Here is a 7,100-nt window from a genome sequence, read left to right on the forward strand (position 1 = left end):
AAAGAGTTTCGATGCAAACACGCCTTAAGCTTTATTTTATACATGGTACGAAGTTAATTATTATCAGAAAACTTTCCCCCCAAAATTGTGCTGTGCTTAAATATAGCTAAAATAAACTGATCAGTGTCAGACTTTAAAAGTTTGAAACAACACCAGCAAATTAAGTCATATCGAACCATATTTCCTCTGTGCCTCATGCAGCCTGGTGGCAGAGATCCCTACAGGCTGGCACCATGGGAAAGAGGCTGAGGCTGTGGGAAGAGAACGGGTATCTAGTTTTTATTTATAGAAGGTAAATAAGTATCTAATAATTTAAAAAACCTCCTGAGTTTTAAAAGCCTGGCAAATATTTTTTAAGTACATTTTAAATAATCAAGGCAGTATGATGATGGCAAAAGGACAGAAATGTAGCTCAAGGGAAAGGAAACCGAGAGCACAGTGAGACATGCAGAAATAAAGCCCACTGGTCTCTGACAAAGGACCAAAACACCTGGTGTTAATTAAGTGCATATTCATACCCATGCTGAGTTCAGACATGGAAATTGGACCCTTCTCAAGAGTTAAAATGGGCCAGGCAGTGGTGGCATACACCTTTAATCTCAGCACTTGGGAGGCAAAGGCAGGCAGATCTCTGTGAGTTCAGGGCCAGCCTGGTCTATAAAGCCAGTGTCAGCACAAGGTCTAAAGCTACCCAGAGAAACCCTGTCTTGAACCGCACCCCCCAAAAAAAGTTAAAATGGACCATAAATGTAAGTGTAAAATGGAAAACTATAAAACTCCTTTGATAACACTGTATAAACTCCCATGGCCTTGTGATTGAAACAACTTTTGTCACTACAACACCAAAGGTGCTGAAATCACTGAGAAATTGGATCTCATTAAAATAAAAACAAACAAACAAAAACGAAACAACAACCACAACAAAAAAACCTGGCATCACTGGGAAACTGAGTGTGAACTTCCCAAAATTTGACAGTGGCCAAGAACAAATTTAAATGGCAGAAGTCCAGGAATGTATTTCAGATACATAGCCAAAAACAAAAAACAAATAAATAAAAAAAAACCCAAAACTCCAAGGTTAAAAAAAAAAAGGCAAAACAAGTTACTACTAATCTTAAGAAGATAAACATTATAAGAGATGAAAAAGTCAACAGAATTAACAGGGCTTTTGTAAATATACAGAAGGAATTTGCAAACTTTTCAAAAAGCCTTTCTCTTAAATCTATGCAGAAAGAGCCACAGCATCATGAAAATGAACCAGCTAACGCCGGTAAAGCAACAAGACTGATTGTAATAAGGGCACTTCTCACATTGCAGGGCAGTGTTTGGTGGGAAGATGATGTCTATTTGGGGGAAAGACACACCAGCACTTTCTGATTCTTTGGCAAATTTTGGCTATTAACTAAAAATTACTGTATAAATAACACTATTTACCATCCCCAGATCTCACTGCACTATTAGCTTCCTTATTGTGGATGAATGTTCTTAGCTTCTCTTGCAGAGGGATTCCAGCCTCTGAATCCATCCCTGCCTCTCTGCAGGTTCAGTGAAGGGACAGCTGCAGCCTGGGCTGCCAGGGGCTTCTGAGGTGGTCTTGCTTTTAGGTAGCCACAAAGAGCTATAATTCACCTTCTTGCTTCTAGTGTCTGCAGTGAAACCTGGGGGTTGCATTTTTTTTCTGTTGCTTTAGATGCAGCTGCCAGTGATCTACTGAAAATGGAACTCAGTGTTGGGTGTGGTGGCCCACACCAGCAATCCCTGGGGAGGGGGGAAGGAGCACAGTGAGTTTAAGACCATTTGGGCTGTATAGTAAGACCCTGACTCAAAAGGTGAAAAGAAAGAAGGAAAGAAGAAAGGAAGGATGGAAGGGGGAGAGAGAAAGAGAGGGAGAGAGAGAGAGAGAGAAAGGAGAAAAGAAATATGATTTATATAAACTCTTCATTGCCTTTCCATGTAACTGATTTTGAACAAAATCATTTCCCAAGGTAGCTGACCTCATATCCTGAAGTAGCCAGCTCCTCCTGTTTCTCTGGCTACTCTTTCCCCTCTCTACCCCACATTGGTCTTTCTTATCTAGGACTTGCCAAGTTTGTCCTTCTGTTGGGAGTGTTTACCTCACTTTCCCATTAATCAGAAATTAATGTAATAGAGGTACTAAATGTCACCTGTTAGGACTGAGTTTATCATCCTCAGAGGAGGCACTAGGCTTACAATTCACCTACTCCCAGCACAACCCCACAGTCGGCTAGGCTGGCACTCTTTCCCCTTGTCGATAGCTTGTGCATTCACACACCATCCGCTCAGTTGAACTCTTAACCTTTCTCTGTCTGATGACGTGTTAAACACTTCCAACACCCTCAGGGCCTCCAACACCTCGGCTAGGCCACATCCAATGCTGAGAGCGCCACTGTCTGCTACCCAACTTCCCCTCATGCTCATGTGTGAGTATACTCATACTCATACCAACCCTACCTACACCTCTCTGCCTGCAGCCTCCCAACAACCTTGCTGTCTCTGATAGAGCACCTGCCATCTCCTGGCTGGCTTAGCCATGGGTTTCCCATCCTTTCAGGTCCCACAGGTCCCAATGTTGATGTCCACGTGGTTACTGCCTTTGTCTCTGACCATTGCTTCCAGTCTGGCTTCCCAACCAGTGGCTAGGTAGAGTGACTAAAGCACTCTTTTGTTGTTGTTTCCTTTTGTTTTCCAGTTAACCACAGAACATGAGGATTTTGAAGAGTCCAGGTATTCTAGGAATGCTAACTGTTAGTGAGAGCCAGATGTGGCTCTGACCTTTATAGGGAAAGGGGTGCTCCCTTTAATTTCTCTGTTCCCAGAAAGAGGAGTCCTGGTTGGCTGGCACCCTAACCCCATTGAGGCTGTTGCTAAGGTGAGCACATTAGTGTCTGCAAACATATCAGCTAGGCCTATATGATCTATCTGAGTGGTCACGAGCCACATTTAAATTTAAACCAACTGCAATTACTTTATTTATTTATTTATTTATTTATTTATATCGTTTCAAGACAGGGTTTCTCTGTGTAGTCCTGGCTGTCCTGGAACTCCCTCTGTAAATCAGGCTGGCCTTGGACTCAGAGATCTGTCTGCCTCTGTCTCCTCAGTGCTGGGATTAAAGGCTTGTACCACCATGCCTGGCTTAAAGACAGCATTTAAAAGACCAGTTTCTCAGTCCCACTAGTTTCAGAGTTATTTTTTGCAACTCTATGTGGCTGCATGCTGGACAGTGTGGCTTTGAGGCGTCTCCACTACTTTTTAGGACTTGCACTTGGCTCCTTCTGGTTCCCCTAATTTATACAGAAAATGTTTAATGAAGTCCTGCCATGTAATTCTGGGCCACAACTATGGCCAAGGGTCCACCTGATCCTTGTCCACTATGATCAGTAGGGACAGAAGGGTGTCCCAGAAATTTGAACTTGGGACTCATTATGTTACACCAAGCAGAGCCTTACCACCAAGCTGCTCTTTGCTGACTCATGTTACCTTGTCTTTCAGGTCAGGCAAAGACCTTAATCAGTGAAAAGGAGACAGGACACATCGTCCTTCCAAAGGCCTCTATGTGGCTGCTTCTGCAATGTGGCTTTCCTAACACATGTAAATACTGAAGGAGGAAGAGAGTAAGACTGTCGATGCACCTGGAGAGCAAAGAACTGAAGCAGAGTTTTCTTTTCTGCCAGAGATAATTCTAGAACATGGTTTGTGAGAAGGAGCAAAGGGGGGTCAGATGGATCCATTGGCTTCAGCAGCTTGAGTTTCTGTTACAGGGACTTGTAGACTGCAATTCTGGATTCCAGTTATTCCCTAGAGACCATCAGTGATTGATACAAGAGCTGGCCTGAGTGTCTAAGGACACAGTGTCCTGCTTTCTAGAATCCACCATAAACAGGGTGAAAATACAGAGAACCTTTGAAAAGAGAATCATCAACCTCTGTCACCCAGTTCTGAATTCTAACAGTCAGTGCACAAGTCCAGCAAAGATGACATGGGGCTTTCCTTGCAAGGGATGACCCAAACTAGGCAACCAAAAAGGCACCTCAGAGGCCCTGGGCTCCTTTGAGAATCCAGAAGCTCTCTCTGGGATGTCCTTGTCTTTTCCTGACTCCCTAGCCTCCTCCATATGTCCCAAAGAAGGATACTTGTGAGAGCAGGACCTCTTCCAGACTTGATCGCTCCTGCACCACGGTGTCCACGTGGATGAAGGAATCTGGCTGCAGGACATGTTGACTTTTATTTTTCACTGCTTTCATCACTTTTTGTCTTTTAACCAGCTCTCTGGCTTTTTGATGCACAAGCCCTGGCTCCCTGGGATACTCTTACCTGGTGAAGAGACAGGTGCCAGAGAAGGAAGTCCATTAGTTCTAGTCTTCTTCCTCCGGTAGGCTTTCCAGGCACAAGACAAATACAGCAAGTTTACTGCTGTCTCTGCCTAGAGGTGGCCAGAGGATCAGGGCCTGCAGCATTCTCTTCTGGCTGCTCCCTCATCTCCTGTCAGTATTGGACACTGTCAGAGCCTGGTAGTACCATTGTAGACACGATTTGTGCTCATGAATGTGGGACGAAGGAAGGGAATTTCTTAGCTCACTCACACCACGGTTCTCTGCAGGCTGATGAATCAATTGCATCTTTCATTTTTACTGCTGGTGTTTCTCTCTCGTATGTTTAATGGCCTTTCCCCCACTGAGATATAAATTAGGACAAGTTTTTTCCGTACAAGCTGGTGGTGATTACTGGGCTGTGTGACTGGGAGTAACACTGCACTCAGTCCACAGGATGTTAAATATACCAAGAGGAAATTAGTCTTCTTGAATGAGCTGTGATTTGTATATGTTAAATATAAAAAAGGAGTTTTTAAAAGTAATGACAACAGGGAATCTTCAACATAACTCTGGCCTTTTGAGAAGATATCATCTGTGAGCTTCTATTAAAAATGTAATTTTTCATGCTGAGATTTTTCAAAATTTCTTCAAGACACCTGTGATTCATAAAGACAGAACTCTCAATGTTAACATATATGATGTGCACAACCCTGCATTTAAGGTGTCCCTGGTCCGCCATACTCTGTTCGCAGCTGCCCATCACATACACAGCTTTCTAAGGTAACACCATCTGCAGAGTGCTCTGCCATGTCATAAATGTCAGGTGTCTGCACTGTCCCCTGTGGCAGCTACTAGTGCATGTGTTGCGTGTCACTGAGGAACTACTTCGAATTGTAGTTTCCATTGCAGTGGGAACATCTGGCCAGTAGCTATAGGATTGGGTAACACAGTTCCTCAAGGACACATCTGGATGGAGGGCATTGAGGTGGCACCTCACACAAGCCTGTTCAGGCAGTTTCACCCAAAGAAATCTTATAAATGGGTGCCTCTGGCCAGGACTCCTCATGTCTCCTGCCCCTGTATCAGGGACCTATAAAGATTATCTGCTTTTGGACTCTGTATAAACAATGTCCACACTAAAGATGGTTTTCCTTAATCCCAGTGGTTCTCAGCTGTGCATTTCTGGCTGCAAATGATTGATGTGTTTTGCTGGAAGTTGCAGCAGGTGGCTCCCCACCCTTTTGGGTTACTCCACCAGTGACAACACAGGCAGAGTTGGCCCGGCTTCCTTTTTGGTGTTTTGTATCGGATAGCTGCCTGCTCAGAACCCACAGAAGCCTACTCCTCATCCCAGACAGCTGCAGTGCCCTCTCCCCACAGACCCAGACCAGGCTCTGAGCTTCCCCTCTTGGTGAGTAGCACCCTTCCCTTCCTCTATGCCCCAGCTGTCATCTGTGTACTTGGATATGCTGCCACTGAGGCAACATGACCTTTTCTATAAGCTTACAGCATGGTCCAGGCTTCTTGTAGGGGGAATAATGAGGCTCCCTCCTGACACACAGTGAAGGTCAGGTTCAAGGCTACTGTTTGTGATTTGTAGCTCAAAGGGAGGAGAAACAGTCTTGGGACAGATAGCAGGAGGATTTCCAGAAGTCTGAGAGGGTGACACCCTTGGGTTTGACAGGCTGACCATGGAAAGGATGTATCTTGCAGAGAAAACTTGGGAACAAAAAACTTGACACCAGGAACTGAGTAGTGGGGTGGACGATGGCGCATCAGACAATGAAGTGCTCAGTTGTTTTAGCCCCTGTGCAATAACTGTGCAGTGCATGAAGAGTGTTCCAGGAAAGACTGACTAAAAATACATATAAAACTATGTGCAGGGTGACCACCTTCCCAATGAGTGTGTGTGTATGTGTGGTGTTAAAGAGAAAGAAGAAAATATGTCTCAGAAATTTAACACTGGCTAAATTGAAAAGTATGCTTGATATTTTAATTTTTCAATCATTTATATATAAGGTGTGTGTGCATTTGTGGTTTTGGATCTTTTTGTGCATTGTGGAAGTATTCCTCTATGATCAGAAAGGAAGCCGTTATTTTAAATGACCCATCTATAGAAAATAGGTGTGTTCTTTCTTTTTCAGTATGTCTACCTTCTTCAGTTCTAAAAAAAAAACTTAAGGATTTATTTTACTTTTAATTATGTGCACATGTGAGGAGAACAGGTGTTTGAAACACTGGCAGTTGGTCGTGAGCCACCTGACATGGTGGAATCCATACTCTGATCTCTGCAAGAGGAATATCTGCTCTTAACTGCTGAGCCATCTCTCCATGACCCCCAACTCTGTTCTTTAGTTCTTAATTAGTCAGCTCTATAGCCAGCCAACAGGTCGGAGCAGCTGTTTCTGTGCTGTTCTGGACCTGCAAGCAACCACCATCTGAGGGAATCTGTCCCGTTATTCCCTTTGCCAAACAACCCCCAAATCATGGTCATTCCAGCACCTGGAGTTTCAGAGCCCTCTTCTTCCAATTTCTATCTACTCTTGCCTATACTCCAAGCTTATGTTTACAGGTCTCAGGGAAGTGAACTCCTGGCCCAGGCTTGGTGAATGGGCTCTGTGGTAAACGGATCAGAGTCTCTGATCCAATGTAGGAAGGGGGGAAAAAAAGCAGAGCTGTGTGAGTACATTCACAAGCTCACGCACACCACACACACAAAATGTAAGAGATGATTCAACTCATGAGTAGCAAATAGGACAAAGGTCA

The 7,100-nt window shown here is 44.1% G+C and overlaps 1 pseudogene; it reads left to right on the forward strand.

Annotated features, from left to right (window-relative positions):
- Window positions 1-736: 736 nt before the first annotated feature.
- On the forward strand, window positions 737-1,377 carry LOC113835619 (annotated as a pseudogene).
- Window positions 1,378-7,100: the final 5,723 nt, after the last annotated feature.

Source organism: Cricetulus griseus, chromosome 4 (assembly GCF_003668045.3).
Source record: "Cricetulus griseus strain 17A/GY chromosome 4, alternate assembly CriGri-PICRH-1.0, whole genome shotgun sequence".
Lineage (NCBI taxonomy): Eukaryota > Metazoa > Chordata > Mammalia > Rodentia > Cricetidae > Cricetulus > Cricetulus griseus.